At 38.1% G+C, this 24,431-nt stretch overlaps 1 long non-coding RNA gene across 1 annotated transcript in view; it reads right to left on the minus strand.

Moving 5' to 3' along the window:
* Window positions 1-24,431, minus strand: part of LOC133772720 (uncharacterized) — a 639,007-nt gene that overhangs the window by 558,929 nt on the left and 55,647 nt on the right. Inside the window, exon 2 of the long non-coding RNA XR_009867809.1 lies at window positions 7,785-7,819. This is a non-coding gene — a long non-coding RNA (uncharacterized LOC133772720). The remainder of the gene's footprint in view (window positions 1-7,784; window positions 7,820-24,431) is intronic.

Raw genomic sequence — 24,431 nt, forward strand, 5'->3', positions numbered from 1 at the left:
ATAATTTTAAACATGTCAACTTAAAGTCTTTTGTCATCCACAGTTATATAGGATTTGCTGCTCATAAAACTAAAGCATTGTTGGTTCTTTGTTTAGCTGCCCTCCTATAGGATCCTATGGACTTTATCCAGCCACTTCTATTGTACTCAGTACTTTGGGATGGCTCTGTAAACAGATGAAGCCAATAATGTATTAACAGTACCAACTGAGAGAAAGTATGGTTAACTGAGGTTACTAAAAACAAAAAGCAATTCAAATCAATTGGCAATTTACAAAAAGAGTTAAAGATTTTAAAAGCTATTATTAAAATTGCTATATTGGTCTATTATGCTGTTATATGTGTGTACATATTGTATGTCCACATGAGAAAATATTATTAAGAGTTTTATTTTAATTGGCTTATAGATAAGATTGTCCATAAATTTAAGCTGCTAAAATTAATCAAAGATACATTTTAATTCGTGTTACCTGAATCTCTACATCATATGTTTTATACTTATTGGTAGAAAGAAACTAAAAACATTTTATATGTTTGTGCTTAAGTTTACTGGTTAAACAAACTACACCATGTTAGATATTTAAGAGGTATTTTCAAATACATGATTCTTAAAATTTCTAGAAGGCATTGGACCTTCTGGTAAATGTTTTCTTAAGTTGTTATCTAATGGTTGAAACTATTTGCTAAGTATTCATGTAATATTGCTATTGTCAACAAGCGATCTAGGACTTGCTCCCTCATTTCTCTATTCTAAGCCCAACTTGTTCTTTCATTTCTCTATTCTCTTCAAGGTAGGAAATTAATTCTATTATAAAGGAATCTGTAGGATGCACAATTTAATCTTTAGACCTTATATAAGAGATGGCTAACATTTTTCTGTAATAGCATAGACAAAATAAGAACTTAAATAATAATCTCATAGCTAGATTTACTTCGCCATCAGTGAAGTATACAGTAAGTAGAAAAAACCTCCCTTTCAGACCAAAGGGAAAGAAAGTTTTAAAGTGAGAATATAATTTTCCCCATGGGCATTGTCTACCTTAGAAAAACTACTACAGAACATGCCTGTGACTATAGACTTGTAGTTCAGGCCACCAAAGACTGTGGGACTTGGGCAATCCCTTGACTTGCATCCTCTGGTCTGCTTTAACACAAACCAGGAGGAAAAGAAAGCTCGGCATCAGAAGCAATGGGTGGCAGGCCTATTAATGGCTGATCTGTACAGTGATCTGCCCTCAAGGAGACCCAACAGGCCAGTCCACTGCAGTGGCTTTCAATGTGGTAAGCCTGGGCTTCAACAGAAGTCAGCTTGTGAAGAGCCCTCGCAGCTCTGCCAAGAGTTGGATCACTGGAAATGGACCTGCCCTAGAGTCAAAGGATGCCCAGGTCAGAGCCACAGATCTTATTGGCTCTAAGCTGAAAAGCCCTTCACTCAGCCCAGCTTCCAAAGTGACCACTGCAGCTGAGGGGATGGTCAAGTAGGGTCAGCAACATTGCAGGCAGAACTGTAAATTTCTTGTTAGAGATGCCACCTGCCTTTACCTGGCCAGCTCTCCTCCCAGCCCAGCCAAGTAATGAAAGTCAACAGAGTGCCTTCCCCTAGGAGGTTCACACCTCCCTTAGGATATACCCCATGTGAAGAGATAGATAGGTCTGTGCCTCTTAACTTACAAGGCCTAAAGCCCACCAGATTATTATCAAGCCCCTTCTATCAGGTTCTATTTGCCTCTCAATCAGAAAACTTAATTGTAGCTTAGACAGCACCTTTCTTAGCTCCTCTAATAATGACTCTGTCCTTTGTTCTAGACCCTGTATAGCGCACTTGGGCCTCAGTCCTTTGTAATCATAACCTCTACTCTACCACCAATGGCTCTACTCCCAACCTGTGTGTACTGATGGTCCTCTTCCCCACTTAATGCTGTATAATTGTTCAAACCTGGTAAATGCCACTCTTAGGATCATTGGTTACTATCCTCACCCTGTCTTTTATGACCTTGTCTAAATATGATCAGAGTCGGCAAACTTGGAAGACTTCCATAGCCTTGGCAACTCATGATGACAGCCTAGGGTGGTTACTGGCACCATAAACTAGAGTGTCAATTTGTTGGGTCAACAACAGGAGTCACTGTGCATTTGCTCCTCATGTGGGATCTCTGTCCTTAATGTGCTGTACATTTTGATTTAATGCTATAACTAGTACTCAAACTGTATGTTTCACTTTGTGTTTCTATGTGGGTGCAAACTGTTGAAATCTTTATACTAAATTGATCTTCTGTATATAAAGAGAATTGAAAATGAATCTTGATGTGAATGGAAGGGGAGAGGGAGTGGGAGAGGGGAGGGTTGCGGGTGGGAGGGAAGTTATGGGAGGGGGAAGCCATTGTAATCCATAAGCTGTACACTGGAAATTTATATTCATTAAATAAAAGTTAAAAAAATATAAAAAAATTATTCATGGTTTGTCAGAAACTAAACCAGGCCTCATGGCCTCACAGTTTTAGTTTCTTGTTTTTATCCTAACTCTGGCAACCTCAGAATGAAAGCAAATATTCTGACTAAATATCAGCTGCTTCTATATATGCAGACACTGGTAGAACTGATGAACCTTTGAGTAAAAAGCAAAGCCACAATTATCTGGGTGAATTATTAATGATGGCCAACTTTTCAAAGTTTACTAAAATAATATTTTGAAAGAGGCTTACTGCTTATACTAATGCTTCATGCTGAAGATTTCTGAAGATAATAAAAGTACTACCTGTGGATGGTGCAATATTATGAAAAGCAAAGAAAGCAATGACAGGGAAAAAAAACAAGAGGCAGAATATACATTTTTGACATTTACAGTCCCTTTGAAAAGGATATAGGTATGCACATGTTTCTATAGACATTTACTGAGGTCAAAGATAAAAATTCTCAAAAAGTATTGAATTTGATGAAATATCAACTATGGTTTTATTTTATTTGTTTATTTTATTTTTTTTGACAGGCAGAATTAGGCAGTAAGAGAGAGAGAGAGTCAGAGAGAAAGGTCTTCCTTTTTCTGTTGGTTTACCCCCCAAATGGCCGCTACGGCTGGCATGCTGCACCGATCTGAAGCCAGGAGCCAGGTGCTTCCTCCTGGTCTCCCACACGGGTGCAGGGTCCAAGCACTTGGGCCATCCTCCACTGCACTCCCAGGCCACAGCCGAGAGCTGGACTGGAAGAGGAGCAACCAGGACAGAATCCGGCACACCAACCGGGATTAGAACCCAGGGTGCTGGCACTGCAGGCGGAGGATTAGCCAAGTGAGCCATGGCGCCGGCCATCAACTATGGTTTTATACCGTGACAGAAATTCAGTGCTTATGAAAGGTGGCTGATTGATTGAATGAGTATTAAGATTCACTACATACTAGTAAGAAGCTAGAAGCTATTGGAATATGCAGGCCAAGTCTGCATGACCTGAGGAGGAAGTGGCCTTTGTTGGAGCAATAGGTTGCAAGGTCTTCTTTGAAAGGATAAGATAATATATGTTGTTGCTGAACAGGTTGAGATATTTGTTCAAATGAGATCTGACAATTCATAAAAGATAGCTACAAAATTCATAAAACAAAAAATTCATAATTTAAAAACTGAAGTTGGACTATTTCCTCCTATTTCAAGGACCACTTGATATGCAACTGTCATGCAAGGCCCTGATGGGAAGAGTAGGCTTTGTGTGTTCACAGTTCCAGGCTGGGCAGAGGTAGGAGCTTCCTGAAGACACACACAGAAAGGCTTGACCAGAGCCTCAGAATAAAGTGCCAGGTGGAAGCAATACTTCTAGTCTTTCTAAGGCAGAATGGATATTGTTTTTAATCTTATCTATCATAAACATAAGTCAAGGGACAGAGAGAAGAAGGTCTTATCTACTGAATGTCCATGGATTAGAACTCAGATGTTATATGAATGTTATTCATTTTAGTTCTCATTGCAACACTATATAGTTGGCATTGCTTCTCTCATTTTATCAATAATAATCTGCTGAGCATGAGAATTTCATGAATTACCCAAGATTACAGAACCCCAAATTAGTGAATATGAGATTCTAACTCAGGCCTATCTGGTATATACTATCACAGTACTTCCAAATCCAGATCATCCCAGGGCTAGTGATGTGGCACAGCAGATTAAGCATCACAAACATGTGATGCTGGCATCCCATATCAGAGCACCAGTTCAAGTTCTAGTTGTTCCACCTCATATCCAGCTCCTTGCTAATGCGCCTGTGAAAGCCGTGGAAGACGGCCCAAGTCCTTGGGCCCCTGCCACCCATGTAGGAGACCTGGATGGAGTTCTAGGCTCCTGATCCCAGCCTCAGCTGTTGTGGTCATTGTTGGGGGGTGGTGGGTTGGTGAACCAGCAGATAGATCTCTTTCTCTCTCTGTCTCTCCCTCTGTTTGTCACTCTGCATTTCAATAATATCATTTTGTTAGGTGAATTATTGAATAGCAATTCCGAGGCAAAAAAAAATTAAAAGAATAACTACTGTCATGAAATTCTTCAAGGTAACTCCTGATGTATGGCCTTTTCCTAGATAAATTATGAGAAACACACAACATAATGTACATTTTCCATTTAACACCAAAAAAAAAAAAAAAGCAGAAACTTAATTAGGAAGACACCAAAGTCTGTATACTTTAACTTCAAGGATTAGAATTCTAGAAGTTACAGCTATATCAGAAGAAATGATAAAATAGAAACTTTAAGTCATAGCACAAAGTAACTTCACATTATATAGTCATATGCTGTAAAAGCTTGGCTTTTAGAGTCATGTAAACCAGATTAAGATCATAACCTCTCTTCTTTCTAGCTAGGTGATCTTGGCAAATTATACAACCTGTCTGTGCCAATCTCCTTGTCAATAGAATAAATAAAACAATAGAACATTATCTCATAGGGTGGTGGCGAAGTTAAAGCGTGATACTCCATCTAACATGGTAGGCATAGATCTTGGCATAAACCATGCAGCCAGTAAAAATAAGCTGTTATTTTTATCATAGTGAATATAATTTATTAAAAATGAATATGTGGATATAAAATGAGGGTTTGCATTCAGGTCTGCATTTTTCAAACTGAAGATTCCTGGACACCAAAAACCCCAAATAGTTTTTCCCTAAGTTGGTATTAAAATGTTCCTGGAAATAGCTGCCTCTTAAATAACTCCTTTTCTTAGAAGTACAGAATTCCAAATCCTAAGCTAAGTCCATTTATACTGCGTGGTTGTTTTATGATGCTGCACACATTTGGTTTGCAGACAAAGGAATGAAGAAACTAATCCAAAGATCTTTTGTCACCAATAGGTCACATAGACACGTGGGTGAGTTTAGATCACTCAGTTTATCAATGTTATTCTGAAATGGAGTCTACAAGCATGTCATGTGTGTTGGTACATGTCAGTGTGGGTGTGGCTGTGTGTTTTCAGGATGAATGTCAAGATCTCTAGAAGCAGCGGAAACATCAAGATGACTAGGATTAGATGCTTCAATATCCACTCCCAGTTAGGTGATCTGTGCTGCCTAAACGGCAGGTGCCCAGCATTGGGCATCATCTCTGCCTTCTCTATGGAAAGCAAAGCTTCTGGGGCTCCCACTGCTTGAGCCTCAAGGCTCAAGACTCAGGCCTGCTGCATTTTTTCCTCCTAAAGAAATTTACAGGCTATTTTCCCACCCTTCCTTTGAGCTAGGATATTGAGGCTAAAATGTACCTACTGAGTAGGTAATGCATTTGGTATTAAGGATCCATCATATGCGTATGTCTTCTCAGCATAATGGTTCCTTTGGAGCTATTATAGGTATGCTGTGAATAGATATTAGAAATAATACACAAAGAGTGTCTGAAGGAGATCTCATATTAACTACTGTAAGACTTTTAACATTATTTGAAACTAGGCTTTTTTTTTTTAATTCCTGGAGTTTAATACCTCTATACTTTGTAAACTGAGCAGTTTTCAAAGAGAGCTCCAAATTCCTACAGAGCTGTCTTTAGGTGAGCTTTGATCTTTGCAGAGCACCTATCTTGTGTTTCTATAATTGCTCTGGTTTAACAAGGCTCTCTAGCACGTGAAGGGGGAAAATCCTTTTATTAAGGCTATAAACCTAACTGACCACAGTGATGGAATGTGCAGCTTGGGGGTAGCCCTCAGCTCTAGGAAAAAAAAAAAAAAAGGAAACTGGGGAAAGTCTTCATGTTAAAACAAAATGAAATATTTATTAAACATGTTTCTGGTGTCCCAGGTGGCAAGAGGCTGCCCTGTGGTCCGCTGAAAGGTTTGATCTTTGTTAAGTATTGTGAATGCTGATTTCAATAATGGGGTGAAAGCTGAGGAAGTTATGGCTGAAATTTTGGCTAAAGATGACAGCTCCAGGTTTCAGGTTGCACAAAGCAGTCTGAGGGATTAAACCAACAAAGCCTGCTCAAAAGTATTGAGTTTCCAAAAGTGCAATCCTCCTATTGGTGATTCACACTCCAAGGATGGGGAGGATTCCTCATTTACTCTGACTTTGCCATATTAATCTTACTTTACAAATACATGTGGTGATTTATATCATGTTTAATTAACTGATTGAGGGCTCCGGTGGTAAAAATGGCATCACATTAAGCTCTGTCCGTATGGCAAATTCGAATCACATCCTTAGCCTTGCAAGAACAAAATATCCCGAGAGTCACTGATGACAGGATGTAGGAATTGAAATCAGGTCCCTCCTGTTGTCTGAGAATCCAGGGAGGGTGCCTGCCATATGCCCGTCACTTCCAGGAGGGGGGATGACAGGATAAAAGAAAGGAAGGCTCTAGTTCTTCCAATATGTTCAAATCTCAGATGAAAATGATTGTGCAGCAATGCTGTACAGAGGCCAAGATTCACATGAAAGTACAGCTCCAACTTCGCAGAAAGCTTAATGAGAGGGGTTTGTGGGGGTTTTGATACACGGTTTTTTGTTTTGTTGTCTGGAATGGCTGCTCAGGGTTTTTCACAACTGATAGGTGAAAATGCTGTGGTTTAGAGCTGAATATAATACGAAGGAAAATTTCAAAAACAAAAGAGGGAATTCTTACTTAATAAAGTATATGTACACTGTGAATCCATAGAAAGCAAATTGGGTTTGACTACTAAAAACCACACACTGGGATACTAGTTTCAAAGTTAGCATTTTTGGAAGTGGGAGTTGTCTAATTTTCCCCTGAAAATTCTGTAGTGATTGTTTATGACATAAAAAGAGAAAAAATGTAAATTGACCACTGATTTCTTTGAAATAATTTTGAAAACTTAAAATGTATTTTAAATTGCATTTTTATGATAGCAAAATAAAAGTTTGAATAAAGGATAAAAAATCAGCTTCACTCAGTAATATGATGAGCATTTTATGTACACTCTTTTAGCGTTTCATTATTTGCATGTTTTAAAATTATTGTACTCATTCTATGCTTTAAACTTGTGTCCTTTTATTCATTTGGTAATTTATCACACATTGCCCTTCCTGGTATGTAATCATAGTTTTTATTGACTGAATAATTTGTCATCAAATGAATGTTACATTTTTAACAATGCAAACAGTTAGTTATTAAAGCATTTTCCCATGTTTGTTATTATAAATAACATTGTAATTTTTTATACATATGGCTCTTTTCACATTTTGAATTATTTCTTTCGGAGAGAATTCCCCATAAGTTTCTTTAAACCGTTTATAAGTAAAGAAATTTTCAATACAACGAAAAGTGGAAAGTAAAACATACTGTAAATGTATTTATCACTACATAGAAAATCTCACCTGAAGTTAACATGTAGTCTAGAGTAACTTCATTCCTGTAGAAACATGAGAAAAAAAAATTTCATTTTATTGCTTTGTCCTCTAAATGTTATACTCTTCTTTAAAATAAGCATGCAATAAAAATAACCTCAGAATTTCCTATTTTGTTTTACCGGTTTGTCATTTTGTTTCAGAAAAAAAAAAACTCTCAAGTGTAATTAAAGTTTTCAGATTTATAACAGTTTCCTAGAGAGTCTTACGAATAGAATATTAAGCCAGTCACTTTTTAAAATGACCACTATTTTAGTTAAATCAGAGATGTGGTCCTAACAATTAATAATCCTCAAAGTTTTCATGGCATTAATTCAGACTATGATGAATTGGTTAAGTTAGGTAACATTTTAACTAAAACTACTTTGGATTTTGACAAGGAATTCAAACTTTTCAACTGTGGTATGTAGCTCTATGGGCAGCTTATAAAAAAGAATAATCACTCCAACTTTTTCAACTTCCTGAATTCATTCCAAATAGAGTAGCTCAGGATTGTCTCATTTAGAAATAATAAATTATACAACACAGTGTGCTGCAGTATATTTAATGTATTGGTTTCAAATCTCATGTTCTAGATATTCTGAATGCTCCTCTATTTGTGCTCAAAAAAAAAAAGAATAAATTTAAAATTCTTACTTGCAGCCTAGTTTATCAAGAAATTTTCTAATTTATGTAATTTGATCTCAAATTTCATGAAACACCATCAAATTTGACTCAAGCCTATATCAGGGTTCAACGGATATATTTTTAACAATTTTGGAGGCCAGAAGTACATTTCCCTAGATGGTTTGTTCTGGTCAGTTTTTAGTCCTGAGATAACATCTTCTGTTTTCCAAATCTACTCCTTTAAGTGAAATCTATTTCTTTCACACGCTTTAAAAACAAAAGATAAACATACTCTATAATTCCCTATGAGGCATGAGGAGAGGCAATTACAGTGAATTTAACAAAACACAGCGTCCTGGACTGATAGTAAAAAGAGTAAGCTTGTTTGATTGTTGACTAGTTTTGTCTTTAAATAATGGTCTTCTTTTGGCATTTAATGTATATTTGTTCACAATAAACATAATTTATGAATATTTTAACACATGTGTACTCAGTGGGGTGGATTATCATACTGATATAAATAGAATTAATGAGCAGTCAACCTGCCACATGCCATGACATATGACAGGGCAGCTAGAGCATAGAAATAATTCTCATAGTTTCATAACAAAGATTTTCTCTGAGTTCAACTTTTAAAAATTATTAACAGTCTTCTTTTCCCTTTGTTCTGGAGTATGGCTTATAAACTATGAAACATGATTCAGGTTTTACCACAACAGTCTACTCCTACATTCAAAAAACTATTTTCTTACCTCCTTTAAAATAAAATAAATACATTTGAACAAACTAACTTCTTCTAGCCAAATTTCGAGGGGACATGTCATAGACAAGCATTTTACATATTTCTACTCATAAAAATCAATATTTTTTTCTTCTTTTCATTATGTGACAAGGACATGATTATGCCCAAGTGCTGCAACCAGGCCTTTACAAGAACAAAAACTTTCTAAATGGTTCTACATTCTGAAACAGATCTGATGGGCACCTTGCCTAGATAAAACTACTCTGAAAAATCACATCTTCATAGCCAGTTATCTATTCTTCTTGTACACTTTCAAGCAACAATCTATTAAGCATGTCTAATAAGATTTTTTTGTAAAGGAATAAACTCAATGGTATAAAGACACCTCTTCAAATAGCAGATAGTGGGGGTGGGAGGAGACATGGGTACAAAAATATTCAGTTTCACCACACTTTTCTTGACAAAGAATTATTTTCATGAAGAGGTAAGTTGAAATTGAAGATTAACTTTTATTTTCTGTTAGCATTTTCAGAGCTTGATTATGGGCAAAAGTAGAAAAAACTAAAACTGCAGGTCCAGGGGATCTGGCAGGAGGAAAGCCTTAGAAAAGACATTCTTCTATGCCTTTTTAGAAACATGGATGATAAGGTTGCAGCCTTTATTTCACTTATCTTTCATTTTCAAAGGGAATATTTGAAGCTTTCTCTACCATTACCCCTCCTATGTTCATATTTAAAACACTGCCTCCCTCTCCAAACCAGAGCCCTGGCCTAAAACAGAGAACCCCCAGGATACTTTAGGATGAGGACAGAATGTGACACCCTGGTCTAGGCTGTCAGGTAGAGGAAGGGCCTGCACTGTACCAGGCTGGGGCCTGAAGAACTTCCCCTGAGTGATTCCCCTGGGAAATCCAGCCCTTTCACCGGCGAAGAAAATGGGCACCACCTAGTGCTTTTTTGTTGCAAAGGCTGTTGTGCTTCTGTAGAAACCAGTGGGCGTGTGTGGCTGACATTTACAAAGGAAGAAACAGGGGTCAGTGGGCTTCAACCCTTTTGCCTTAAAAAAGGAAATGACAATTTTTTAAAACAAATGAATTCCATGCTTCCAAAACAGGAATTTTCTTCTGGCTTTTTTTTTATTATTATTATTGTTTGTTCATGAGAAATAACATCTTTCCTTTCCAAGATGCTAATTGCCTCCAGATCATTTTCTTTTGCCTCTTCTTCTGTGATTAACTTGTAAGAATTGCAAGAATTTCTAAGAATTGTCATTTCTTCCAAAGCAACAAAGCAGAGCTAGCACCAGCTCATCCCAGCCCCTCAAAATCTATTCTAACAAGGAGTCTCTCTGGAGTTCTCCTAACACAACAAATAGCTTTTATGAAAAATGATGTGTAGCACAAAATCTTTTGCAGTGCAATAAGATCAAGTTAACCACTCATGCCTCTAGGAAAAAACCTAGGAAGTTTTATCTGATTGGCAAAATGGACCCAGATATGAGTTCAAGGATTGAGTACACTTTGATGAAATTTCACAGCAATGAAGTCAGATTATCTGAATGATTGCTTAAACCTTTTAAAATATAACTCAGGGAAGCACTAGATTTTGCTGCACTAGATTTGGGGGTACAAAACACACAGTCCTGCAGGGAATAGGATAGTCATTTCCTATGGTATAATTACGTTGTAATACTTTGGGAAGAATTACTTCTCTCATTCTTGCTTCTAAAAAATAATAACAATGACTTCTTTTTTGCCAAATGTAGATGATCCCATAATAAAACTGGAAAACTGAGTGTAGAACAAGGTAGAAGGCAGAAATAGGTAGAATGTATAACCTGCAACACATAACTATTTTTGAGGGACTACTACACATGCAGGAACTAACTGGATGACTTTGAACTCATTGGGGAATCTGCTTATTCGTGATGCTGTACAAACACAATCCAGACAGAACAAAGACTGATAAAACAGATAAAAATGATGATAATTTCTCCCAGTTAGGAGCTCAGTATCTGTTCTATCCAAACTGATTATAAGAAAAGGAAGGAGGCAAAGCCAATGATTCTGAACATTTCCCCGCTGCCTACAGCAAAATTCTCCCCCTAAAAGACGGTGATAACATTCCCTAAATAGAGTATTTCGTATCTGTATTATGAACTTAAAAAGTCTAAAGCACTCTCATATCTTTGGCCATTTTTGCTTTAATTTAGGATATTCAAGAAGTGATTTAAGTAAATTTCAAAATTTATACCAAGGAGGGTATAAATGTTGCATAGTGAATTTCTACTATGAGCCACAGGGAGAAAAAATGCATAGTAAATCTCTGGGCTCTCATTGGTACAAAAGATCCACACCTTTAGGTTTCAGAATAAATGGGAGCTCTCATTGTCTTGACAGATTTAAGAAGCCCATGAGTTGATAAACAGAAGCCACCAGGTGTGACTGAGCCTGGGATTTTCCAAATATGCATACTGGAAGAGGAAAGGTGACCAGCTGAATCATCTTTTCAATGCTTTGCATTCACGTTGAATTCCCTCACTTTTAATGCCCTCCCCGTTCTGGTAAGCCTGTCAGACTAAAACAAACAAACAGACAGACCTGTTTTCTCTGTCCCTCTCCCCTTTCCCCCCATGGGCTTCCCTTTCCACCCTGGCCTGCCTTTCTCTCTATGCTGTCCTTCACAGGGAACCCTGGGGTAATGACAGCCCTGAAGTGATAATGCCCTCCCCTGCCTTTCTGTTAACAGTAGCACTGGATCCCGCCGTGGGTGCCAGCTCAGCGGCAGCAGGAAGCTTTTGTTGAAGCGGCCAGCTCAATTTACTGCCTCGGCCACCTCAGCAGTTTCACTAAGTTCTGGCACATCAATGAATGTTTCACTGAAGAAGAAGAAAAGGGAGGAGGAGGAAGAGAAAGTAGGAAAGGGGTGGGGGTTAAAGAGAGGAAAGCAGTGTGCCCCTGAAATCAGAGAACATGCTTTGTTTCTCCTCCCTGGGATACAGTGCAGCATTCACACAGAAAATAAGGAATTAAGGTGAGTAGCGACAAATAAAGGCAGTGGACTTGGAGAAAAAACAAACCAAATGCTCACTTCCTACGGTAATGGGGGCTCTCTGTGGCACAAGCCACAGGCACCACGGGCTATCCATGCATCCTCTGGTTCTCATGTCAGCCTGTGCAGTGGCATCCGCATTGCACCTCCACCCAGCACCCACCCAATGCCCACCCAGTGCCCACCAGCTGCCCACATTCCCCCACTTTAGACGGATAGAGAGTCCGTCTGTTGAGGTAACAGAACTTTAAGTGATCAATGGCTCTACCCAAATGCCTGTTATTATAACAATATGGCCAGAGTGGTTTCTTGGCTACAAGGAGTTGGGGAGATGCTATTTGTTCTATTTTAAATAAAATTGATTTTCTTTGCTTCAGAACCCAGATGGCTCACTGCACCCCTGATACTTCAAGCCTGAATGAATGCATAAGGCCGCACCACAGCTCACTAGGCTGGTCATCCGCCTGCGGCGCCAGCACCCCGGGTTCTAATCCCGGTTGGTGTGCTGGATTCTGTCCTGGTTGCTCCTCTTCCAGTCCAGCTCTCTGCTGTGGCCCGGGAGTGCAGTGGAGGATGGCCCAGGTCCTTGGGCCCTGCACCCGCATGGGAGACCGGGAGGAGGCACCTGGCCCCTGGCTTCGGATCAGCGCAGAGCACTGGCCGCAGTGCAGCGGCCGTGGCGGCCACTTGGGGGGGTGAACCAATGGAAAAGGGAGGGCCTTTCTCTGTCTCTCTCTCTCTCACTGTCTGGCTCTGCCTGTCAAAAAATAAAAATAAAAATAAAAATAAAGATACATAACAGTTATTTCTGTTTGTCTGAGGATGCTTTGTTGGCTGATGTCAGTGCTGCTTTGCTTTACGGTTCCATCAGCTCAAGTCCACCATGGGGACAGTGGAGACAGGAAGGCAGAGTCTATTGTTTTGTAGGCACAGTGCCACCCTGCCTCCCATGCAAGGGGCCAATAAGTGATCTACTTGAAACCAAGTGTTTCTGGCTGCCCAGCCCCTGTTTTTCCACCATACTAATGACCAAAATTCACAGGCTGCAACTCCACTAAATTTTTAATCTGGGGCCGGGGCAGTGGTATAGCAGGTTAAAGCCCTGGCATGAAGTGCCAGCATCCCATATGGGAGCCAGTTCTAGTCCCGGCGGCTCCACTTCTGATCCAGTTCTCTGCAATGGCCTGGGAAAGCAGTAGAAGATGGCCCAACTTCTTGGGCCCCTGCACCCAAGTGGGAGACCCAGAAGAAGCTCCTGGCTCCTGGCTTCAGATCAGCACAGCTCCGGCCATTACAGCCATCTGAGGAGTGAACCAGCTGATGGAAAACCTCTCTGTCTGTTTCTGCCTCTCTCTGTAACTCTGTCTTTCAAATAAACAAAATAAATCTTTAAAAAAATTTTTATTCTAATAATTGTTATTATAACATGAATGCAGTTTGGTAAACAGTGTGCCATACTAAGCTATCCTTCAGATTTTTAAATTATTTTGATAATGGACTTGGTACCAGCATGGGAATCAGAACTATACTTGCTGGTATACCTAGGAAATCCATCAACATGATTCAAGGTTTTCTTCTAAGAACTAAGAGTTACAATATTCACTCTCCAAACTCTCAGATTGAATTCATTGGCAGTACTCATTTGTTTCTAAGAGTCTGTTACTGAAGACAGAAACAATTTTGAGATAACAAGCTTTTTAACAATAAAAATCATTTAAAAAGAATAACAATTATCATTGCTATTGTTCATGATCTTTGTTGAACTCACAACCTGACAGCCACTATTCTGGGCTTTAAATATAACTCATTTAATTGTATCACTCTTTGAAGAAGGTAAATAGTATTACTTCCACCTGCCAGCCAGAATTCCTTCATCTTCTTTATCACTAGTCTCCCATTTTAGAAGGTTATTATATATCTCAAAAGATGAATGGTGTTGTGACTAGGACTCAAGAAATTTGCATTTCTCTTGTTTGCTTAAATGAAATATAAAAGCTTCTATTATCTTATTGGTTTGATGAATCTGATTGTTTTTTTAAAAATACATTATATGGACCAGCGCTGTGGTGTAGTGGATAAAGCCACTGCCTGCAGTGCCGGCATCCCATGTGGGCACCGGATCGAGTCCTAGCTGCTCCACTTCCGATCCAGCTCTCTGCTATGGCCTGGGAAAGCAGTAGAAGATGGCTCTGCACCCATTTGGGAGACCCAGAAGAAGCTCCTGGCTCCTGGCTTAGAATCAGCACAGCTCTGGCAGTTGCGGTCAATTGGAGAGTGAACCAGCGGATGGAAGACCTCTCCCTCTCTCTCTCTCTCTGCCTCTCCTTCTCTCTCTGTGTAACTCTGACTTTCAAATAAATAAATAAATCTTTTTTAAAACTACATTATAGGATTTAAAACAAACTTTTGTAGAAAACTTCTAGAATATTCAATGATAAATTAGCATGTATGTACCTTCAGATAACACAAATTCCCAGTCATAATAGTCCATGATACCTGAAAGTTCAAAGGTAACCATGATCCTGTGATAGGTTGATTCAGTGGCTCATCAGTGACATCAAGGACCCACATTCTTTCCACTTTTCCTCTCTCCCAGCCCTTGTCAGCTTTGTCCTCTCTACAGATCCAGATGGCACTCCATACACTACAGTGAAGAGAATAAAAGCCTTCTGCCCAGGAGTAGCTGAAATTAAAACCCATAAAATCCTGATCAGCAGATTTTTTTCTTTGGTAAAAATGAGTTGCATGTAAGTGCTAAACCAGTCATCAGTAAAAAGAAACAGAATAACTGTGATTAGAAGAGAAAACCTTGGACTCCCCGAGCTAGGAATGATGGTGACTGCCCTGAAGCACATGGCCCTTTGGACAAGGAAGAGGAGGGGATGAGTGGGGAATCTATAATCTATGTAGACTGAGTTAGCAATGTCTGATACAAAGGGAAAATGTTTGTTTTTAAGGGTATATTTGGTAAAATAGAAAATGAAACCACTTCCCCTTGTTTCATCTGCTCGGTGTTTGATAAATTATCAAATGTATAGGGGGACTGTTAGCCCAGCAGTGAAGAGGCTGCTTGGGAAACTCATATCCCACACTTGAGTGCCTGAGTTCTAGTCTAGGTTCTGCTTCTGACCCCAGCTTCCTGCTAATGCGCACCCTTAGAGGCAGTAGGTGATAGCTCAAGTACTTGGGTTCCTGCCAAGCCTGTGGGAGAGGGAGACCTGGAATGAGCTCCAGGCTCCTGGCATCTGTCTGACCGAGTCCCGGCTCCAGCTGTTGCACGAATTTGGGGAGTGAATCAGAGGATAGTAGATCTCTCTGTGTGCATGTGTGTGTGTGTCTGCCTTTTTAGATAAGTAACAAATAATTTTTAATTAGTAAATTTAACAATAAGAAATATTTGTACGAATCCACTAAGCATGAGCTATATGCTCTGAAGTTAACAGGACTCCATGCTTACATTACAGAAAGAAGAAAATTAGGTTAGTAAAACAAACATCTGAAAAATATCAACACCCATGAAGATAAATGAATATCATTTTCTGTATATTGAGAGCAGATTGGTATCTGCTAACAACTATGGGTGAAATACTACAGAAATTCATACTTCCTACTTCATGGGTAGATTTCCTCTAATTCAGTTAGCATATTTTCCTAAGTGAAATGTAGGTGCAATTTTGAAAAAAAATCTATATAAAATATATAAGCTGATAATGTTTACTTATTTTCGATAGACCTTTCAGTTTCAAATACTTAGGTTGGGTTTTTCTTGCTGATTGCTTTCAGACACTTATTCCTCTCTCAGAATCATGCAAACTGAGTTTTTTTTTTAACTTTTTTGTTTTGATATAATTTCAAACTCACAGAAAAGAGGTACAAGAATGGCTCACATAATTCTCACATAGCCTTTATTTATATTCTGCAAATGTTAATGTTTTACCACATTTGATTTATCTTTTTTGTGTATATGCATACACACACATTCCTTACATATACATGTATGTATATGCAGGTATTTTTAATACAGCCTGAGGTTTTTTGGATCATTTGAGAATAAGTTACAGACATGACACTCCTTTAGTTCTAAATGCTTCAGTGTGCATGCCTGATACAGAAGAAATTCTCTTTAAATGCTGCATATGGATATCAAAATCAGAAAATTAACGTGATACAATACTTTGATCTGCTTTAAAGGCTTCATTCAGATTTTACTAAGTGTCTCAATAATGTTTTCATGAAATCTGTTCTCTTTATCATAATAAAAAGTTTTTAAAAAGAAAAAATTATAATACTTAAAAAAGTTTTCCATCTAAGGTCAATCCCATTCACAATAGCTACAAAAAAATTAAAAACCTTGGAATAAATTTAACCAAGGTCCAAGATCCCTATGATGAGAATTACAAAATTCTAAAAAAGGAATAGAAGAGGTCATAAAAAATGAAAAAAAAAATTCCATGTTCATAGATTGGAAAAAATCAGTAGCATCAAAATCTCCATTCTTCTGAAAATAATTTACAGATTCAACTCAATACCAATCAAAAAACCAAAGACATTCTTCTCAGATCTAGAAAAAAATTATACTGAAATTCATTTGGAAACATAAGAGGCCTAGGATAGCTTAAGCAATCATGGACATCAAAATAAAGCCGGAGGCATAACAATCCCGGATTTCAAGACGTACTACCAGGCAGTTATAATCAAAAGAGCCTGGTACTAGTACAAAAACAGATGGATAGACCAATGGAACAGAATAGAAATGCCAGAAATCAATTCAACCATCTACAACCAACTTATATTCGACCAAAGAGCTAAAACCATTCCCTGGAGCAAGGACATTATCTTAAACAAATGGTGCTGGGAAAACTGGTTTTCCACATATGAAGTAAGACCCCTACCTTACACCTTACACAAAAATCCATTCAAAATTGATTAAAGACCTAAATCTACAACCCAATACTATCAAATTACCAGAGAGCACTGGGGAAACCCTGCAAGACATCGGCCTAGGCACAGAGTTCCTGAAAAGACCCCAGAGGCACAGGCAATAAAAACAAAGATTAACAAATGGAATTACATCAAATTGAGAAGCTCTGTACAGCAAAAGAAACAATAAGGAAAGTAAACAGGCAATCAACAGAATGGGAGAAATTATTTGCAAACCATGCAACTGATAAAGGATTAATACCAGAATATATAAAGCGATAAAAAAGCTCAGCAATAGCAAAGCAAACAACCCAGCCAAAAAGTGGACAAAGAACTTAAACAGACATTTCTCAAAAAAGGAAATCCAAATGGCCTGCAGACACATGAAAAAATGCTCAGTATTGCCACCCATCAGGGAAATGCAAATCAAAACCACAATGATGTTTCACCTCACCCCAGTTAGAATAGCTTTCATACAGAAATCAACAAATAACAAATGCTGGAAAGGATGTGGGGAAAAAGCTACCATAATCCACTGTTGGTGAGAAGGTGAGAATGCAAACTGGAAAAGCCACGATGGAAGACAGTTTGGAGATACCTCAGAAATCTGAATATAGTCATAGAATATGACCCAGCCATCCCACTCCTTGAAGTTTCTCCAAAGAAAATGAAATCAGCAAATAAAAGAGTCATCTGCACATCTATGTTTACTGCAGCTCAATTCACAATAGCCAATACATGGAATCAATCTAAATGCCCATCAATGGAAGACTGGATAAAGAAGCTATGGATATGTACTCTATGGAATACTATAAAGCAGTTTACAAAAAAAAAAAAAAAAAAAAAAAACGAAACCCGGTCATTTACAGCTAAATGGATGAATCTGGAAAATAATATACTTAGTGAAATGAGCCAGTCCCAAAGGGACAAATATCATATGTTCTCCCTGATCTGTGACAACTAACAGTGAACCTAAAAGGAAATCTGTAGAAGTGAAATAGACACTATGAGAAGCAATTACTTGAACAGCCCTTATCTTGACTGTCAAGGAACAGTTTATTATTTCACCTTATTTATTTTTTATTCTTTTTTTTTTCTTTTCAATACCATTGACTGAACTCCTTACTTAACATAGAATCAATCATAGATGTATTAAGTCAATTGAAAATGGATCCTAGTTAAAAATAAGAGTGGGAATGAGAGAGGGAGGAGCTGTACAGATCAGCACACATTCCCACAGACTTACCCCTAAGAGTGAAGTGAAAAACTTGCCATGGGACTCCAAATCTCATTTAGCTGGGTGGCACAAATCTCATCTTATGTGATAAAGTGATCATATTAAGTATGGAATTGATCATATATATAGGACCATTAGTCAAAGGGATCACATAAATAAGACCAACTGCCTGGTAATAACAACAGATAGAATTACTAAGGAGAGAAAGTTCCAACATGGGAAGCAGTCCACACAGCAGACTCATAGGATGACAAACACCCTAAACAGCACGCTGACCTCAAAATCAGCCCTTAAGGCCTGACTGAAAACACCATGAGAGCATTTCAGGTATGGAAAGCCAAGACATAGTGGCAAAAATGGTTCTGCATGAAGGATCTCTGTAAGTGAGACCAGACCCCAGTGGAAAGAAGGGGCCATCAAAGAAGGATGTACTTTTTTCTGAAGGGAGGAGAGAACTTTCACTTTGCATATGGCCCTGTCTAAAAACCGATAGAGTTTGTGCACTCAAAAGGCTTCCATAACCTTGGCAGCTCATGTCAAGAGCCTCAGGTGATCACTGACATCATAAATAAGAGAGTTAATTGTTAAATCAACATCAGGAGGCACTGTGTACTTACTCCCCATGTAGGACCTCTGTCCTTAATGAGTTGACCGTGAGAATTAATGGTAATACTTGTCTTCAAACTGTATTTTATACTTTGTGTATCTGTGTGGGTGCAAAGAGCTGAAATCTCTCTTTAGTAAGCAGTTGGTCTTCTGTATATAAAGTGAATTAAAAATGAATCCTAATGGAAAATGGAATGGGATAGGGAGTGGGAGGTGGGATGGGAGTGAGGGTGGGAGGGCAGGAATGGGGGCAAGACACACTATATCCCTAAAAGCTGTACATACGAAAATGTGTATTCAATAAATAAAAACCTTCAAAAAAAGTTTGCATGGATCATGTCTTGTATTATCATTTCTTTTTACTTTTCTTTATTCAGAAACAGTTCTGCAATCTTTCCTTGGCAAACTTCTTAGAGTATCAGGCAATAGCGTAACATTAATTAAGAATACAAACCTCATTCCAAAACAAATGAATTTGTATGGATGTTTGGGTGGGATTTGTGCTGCCTTTACAACCTTGCTCTAGCAGAAATAACTGGCATGAGTATGTCTTCACTCTTTTCTTAGAAATCCTGACATGCACCCCAAAATATGAAAGCAGACTAGAGAACCATGGAGTCCATTTGTTTGTTACTAAGCAACTCATCTTTTGCCAATATATAGCTGCAAGAGCATCCCAAAATACTTGAAATATTTCTGAGTTTATAAAAAAGAAAAAAAAATAAGTACATTACAGAAAAAAAAACTTAGAAAAGCATTCCTTTCAATAACTGTATGCTTAACTGTAATCATTAAAAGTACTATAACATAATTAGAATAGAGGTGTCTGTAATTGGTTAAAGGTCCATTATTTCTGAACCAAAGGGCAGAATCCAGTTTACAAGTATAAGGAAAAAAGGTATTCAGATTAATACTCTTATATTTATTGACATTTGAATTATTTTATAAAAATTTACATATTTAAAAGTCCACTAAAGTTTAAGAAGCTCATTTCCTTCCACAGGGCACATCAATGATTTTACTTTTTTTTTTTAATATGTCAGATTGTACGCATACAGCAAGTAGTAGATATTTCAGTAAAAAATAAATGGTTTCAAAAAGGCATAAGCAAGTGTGTCCTACAGCATATCTCTCTTTCTGGAAGTCCTTAATGAAATATTTCTAGACGTTTTCCAACCATTATATTCTATCACATGAAGAGAAGCTACCCAGCAATAAAATTATTGGTCACTGTATTACAGCCAAACTTCTAAATCCCCTTCCTCTTTCTCACCTTATGAAAGAGAAGGAAGAAATTATAGCTCAGAAGAGAATATTCCCAAATGGGCCAAGCAAGGGCATCTAAATCTGTAGTTGGGCCTACAAAACACTTTCTCCAACCATCAATCATTTGCTGAGTTCATTTTTTATACTGATCTTAAAAATAGAGCATCTGTAAGATTAGTTTTTAATTAATTTTTTTTTTTAGACACCACAGATGAGATCATGTGCTAATGGTGCTACCAGAGGCTGACCAGCGATGGGGAAAGGTTCGTTAATAGGCACTGAGTTACAGCTAGGTAGGAATAAGAAGTTCTGGGGTTCTATTGCACAGTAAGATGACTGCAAACAATGTTAGTGTACTGTGTATTTCTCTATACAAAGAAAAAAAAAAACACACAAGAAGAGAATTGTGGATATTTCCACCATAAAAGATTGTTAAATGTTTGAGGATAATATTGTACAATGTATATATGTATCAAAACATCACATGGTATCCAGTAAATATGTGTAAATTTTCTCTGTGAAAAATTTTTAATGAAAATTTTAATTAAAAAATAGGGAAGTGGCCGGCACCACGGCTCACTAGGCTAATCCTCCGCCTGCGGCACCAGCACCCCGGGTTCTAGTCCCAGATGGGGCACCATATTCTGTCCCGGTTGCTCCTCTTCCAGTCCAGTTCTCTGCTGTAGCCCGGGAGTGCAGTGGAGGATGGCCCAAGTGCTTGGGCCCTGCACCAGCATGGGAGACCAGGAGGAAGCACCTGGCTCCTGGCTTCAGATCAGCACAGTGAGCCGGCCGCAATGCGCTGGCCATAGCGGCCACTTGGGGGCTGAACCAACGGCAAAAGGAAGACCTTTCTCTCTGTCTCTCTCTCTCTCACTGTCTAACTCTGCCTGTCAAAAAAATAATAATAATAATAAATAAATAAATAAATAAATAAATAAATAATAGGGAAGTGCTCCTGAAGTAAAATGAGTAAAAACAAACCATTACCCTGTTCTTAGTAGTGAAAATAGATTATAGATCTTTATTTTTCCTCATTACAGAGTTGAGTTACATGGCAGAGCAGAAATCATATGTTCACTTGAGTTCAGCTCCAGATTATACTCAAGTCTGACTGCAAAAGTCCATTCACATGGAAGAAAGACAAAAAGCTAGAAACACTCTAGGAAGAGTATCAAAGACTCGATGTTTACAAGAAGAAATTGAGGGGAAGATTAAAGAACAATTTTCTCCTGAGAAATGATGATGGCTTAAAGATCTTTTGTAGGGAAAGTCCTTTGCAAGGATTAAGACAGGATTATTGGTAGAGAGTTTAGAAATTGAAATGGAGAGCCTCTTAAAATGGCAATTTAGTTGGAATATCCAGGGAGTTCTTGAAACATGCACTCTAAAGAAGTGGGTAGTACTAAAGTAGAAAAGCTGAACTCAAACTAATGATTTCAATCAAAGCTGAAAGTGGGTACCAAAGTGATGAAACTGCCAATACCTTCAGAAGAAAAATAAGATACCAAAACATGGTGACCTGGGTCAGCTTTTAAGTAAAATTCAAGTTTAAATTCAAGGTCTTAATGAATAGGAAGACAATCTGCCAGGTAGATTATTTTATAGCTGCAAACCGAATTATTGTTATATTGCTCATGTTATCCAATTACAAAAAGCTAGCATTACCTAATGTCACACTTTAACATAACTATTCTATGTAAAAGTAATGTTTGAGTTTGGCTCCTCATAGATAAACTCAATACCTCTATATTTAAAGTATGTGAAGTAGGAAGTATTACAGGTTGAATGTTTATATTCCCCTAAAATTCATACATTGAAATCCTAACCCGCATGGAGTGATATTTGGAGGCAGGCCTGTGGGAAGTAATTAAGTCATGAGGTGGAGTCCTCAAGAATGGATTCAGAGCCCGTTATAGAAATAGACATAGAAATCTTTTTCCTTTCTCTGCCACATTAGGATACGTGGAGAAGTTAGCCACCTGCAAACATGGAACAGGGCCCTCCCCAAGAAGTGCAGGCAGGGTCATACTTCCTCTGGAAGGTCTATGGGAGACTTTGTTCCTTGTCTTGGCTTTCCACTTTTGATGGCTGCTGGTATGTCTTGGCTTATGGCAATGTAACTCCAATCTCTGCCACCATGGTCATATTGCCTTCTCCTCTTCTTCCTATGTGAAATATCCCTTTTCATTGCTTTTATACTGATACTTGTGATGGTATTTTGGTCCATCCAAGATATCTCTCCATCTCAAAGTCTTAATCTAACCTGCAAAGTCTTTGTCGAATAAGGTAACACTGAATATCAAGGAGTAGCCTGTGAGGAATGGGGGCAATCATTCATCCTCCCACAGCAATATGGAATGAGAAGAGTCTATACAGGGACCCTTTAGTACACTGACAATATTCAATTTCTTAAGTGATAAAAGCATAAGTCTTCAGGTTCTGAGCAGCAAAAAAAAAAAAAAAAAAAAAAAAAAAAAAAAAAAAAAAAAAACCAGAAACTAAACCTGAATGTGTAGTTTGGAAATGTAGGAAAATACATGAAAAATTCAGGCTGTGATTAATAGACCCACATGACTGAAATATGGGGTGTGATGGAACCAATTTTAAAAAACACAGATGTTAACCCAATGATGGACCATCTTATATCCCCTGCTAGTAAGTGTGACATTGCTTAGTTGGTCCCAGGGAGCCAGTAAATATTTTTGAGCTGATAAGAATCCAACCAGTATACTTATTAGTTGTTTAAATGCATACAAAGTGTGATAGCATGTATTATGTGTCAAAAAGGCTTCAGCATTTTAGTTATTTTAAATCATTTTATCCTTGTAACAACCCAAAGAAGTGGCCACTATTATATTAGACATTCCACAAATGAGGAAAGTGATGCACAGAAAAGTCAAGAGGTTTTCTCCAGGTCACACAGAGATCTCTTAGAACCAGGATTTGGATCTAGAAAGACAGCCTCCAGAGTCCTTATTTTACCAAGTTGCTCCACTAAGGGAGAAAAGAAGAGAGAAAAAAAGAAAAAAATGAATGCAGGCAGGCAAGTAAAAGGATAAGAAATGAAGAACAGAGAGCTAGGAGCAACACTCTGAAAAATACAGAATTAGTAAGACAGAGACCGAGTCATCAAAAGGAACTGCAAACGCCCCCATGCACTCCCTTCAGTAGGGCTAGACTTTCTGCATCAGATAAAAAAGTAAATCGTGATGCCATCCTCACAACAGATCCATAAAAGTTCCTGATTCTCTCATGTATCTGGGAAAAATACCTATCTTCCTGTCATTCCACAGGCTGAAGGACAAATGTCAGGTCACCTCTTGAGTAGTCCAGACCTCTTTTTTCTCCTCCCACAAATGCCTGAACAAACACATCTCCTTCATATAGACTCTATAGCATTTCTGAGAGTTGTATTTTTTTAGAACTGCAATAAAGTAATGTAGTAAATGTATTGTTTGAATTTTTTAGTGTTTTATATATGATATCTGAGATTAGAATTGTGTCCCTTTTCCATAAAATTGGATAGTTTTCTTTCATGTGGTTCCAACTATATTGTTTTATGTCACTTTAATTTCAGATGTTTATTCTTTATTTCAGAGTCAAAAAACGAGCTCAGCGGGAAAACAAGATGTATGATTTCACATGCTTTCAACAATGCAGACCTGGAGCATTTACGGGAACTTTCCCCAGGACACTGCATTTCAGTTCCAACTGGCTGCTAATTACATACTCACAGTGAAAGTGTCACACTGCTCTCCTTTCAGCACTTTGTTGGCCAAGCGTCTCCAGCAATAATCTCTCAACACATAAGCACCATTCCCTTTCATCACATTATTTAATCAATAAAGTAATGTCCCCGCACCAGCCAAGCCCAGAGCCATTTTGTCACGAGAGTTAAATAAATGTAACAAACATCAGTCCTTTTTCTACAACCTCTCCATTAATAAACATGAATGAAGATGTCTTTAATACAAAATCCATCCTCTTGAAGGTTTAAAACTGCACACACATGCATGTTTGTTAGACTAAAAGAGGAATCATTTATGTGATGGTGAAATTAGGCCAAGTCCCACTGGGCCAAGTTTCACCTACAAGTGGGTAAAGTGACACTGCTTCTAACTTGAAAATTGTCCCCTTCCTCTCCCATTTGGGCCTGCTTGTTCCAAAAGGTTATGTTTCTTCATCCA

Source organism: Lepus europaeus, chromosome 13 (assembly GCF_033115175.1).
Source record: "Lepus europaeus isolate LE1 chromosome 13, mLepTim1.pri, whole genome shotgun sequence".
NCBI classification, from domain to species: domain Eukaryota; kingdom Metazoa; phylum Chordata; class Mammalia; order Lagomorpha; family Leporidae; genus Lepus; species Lepus europaeus.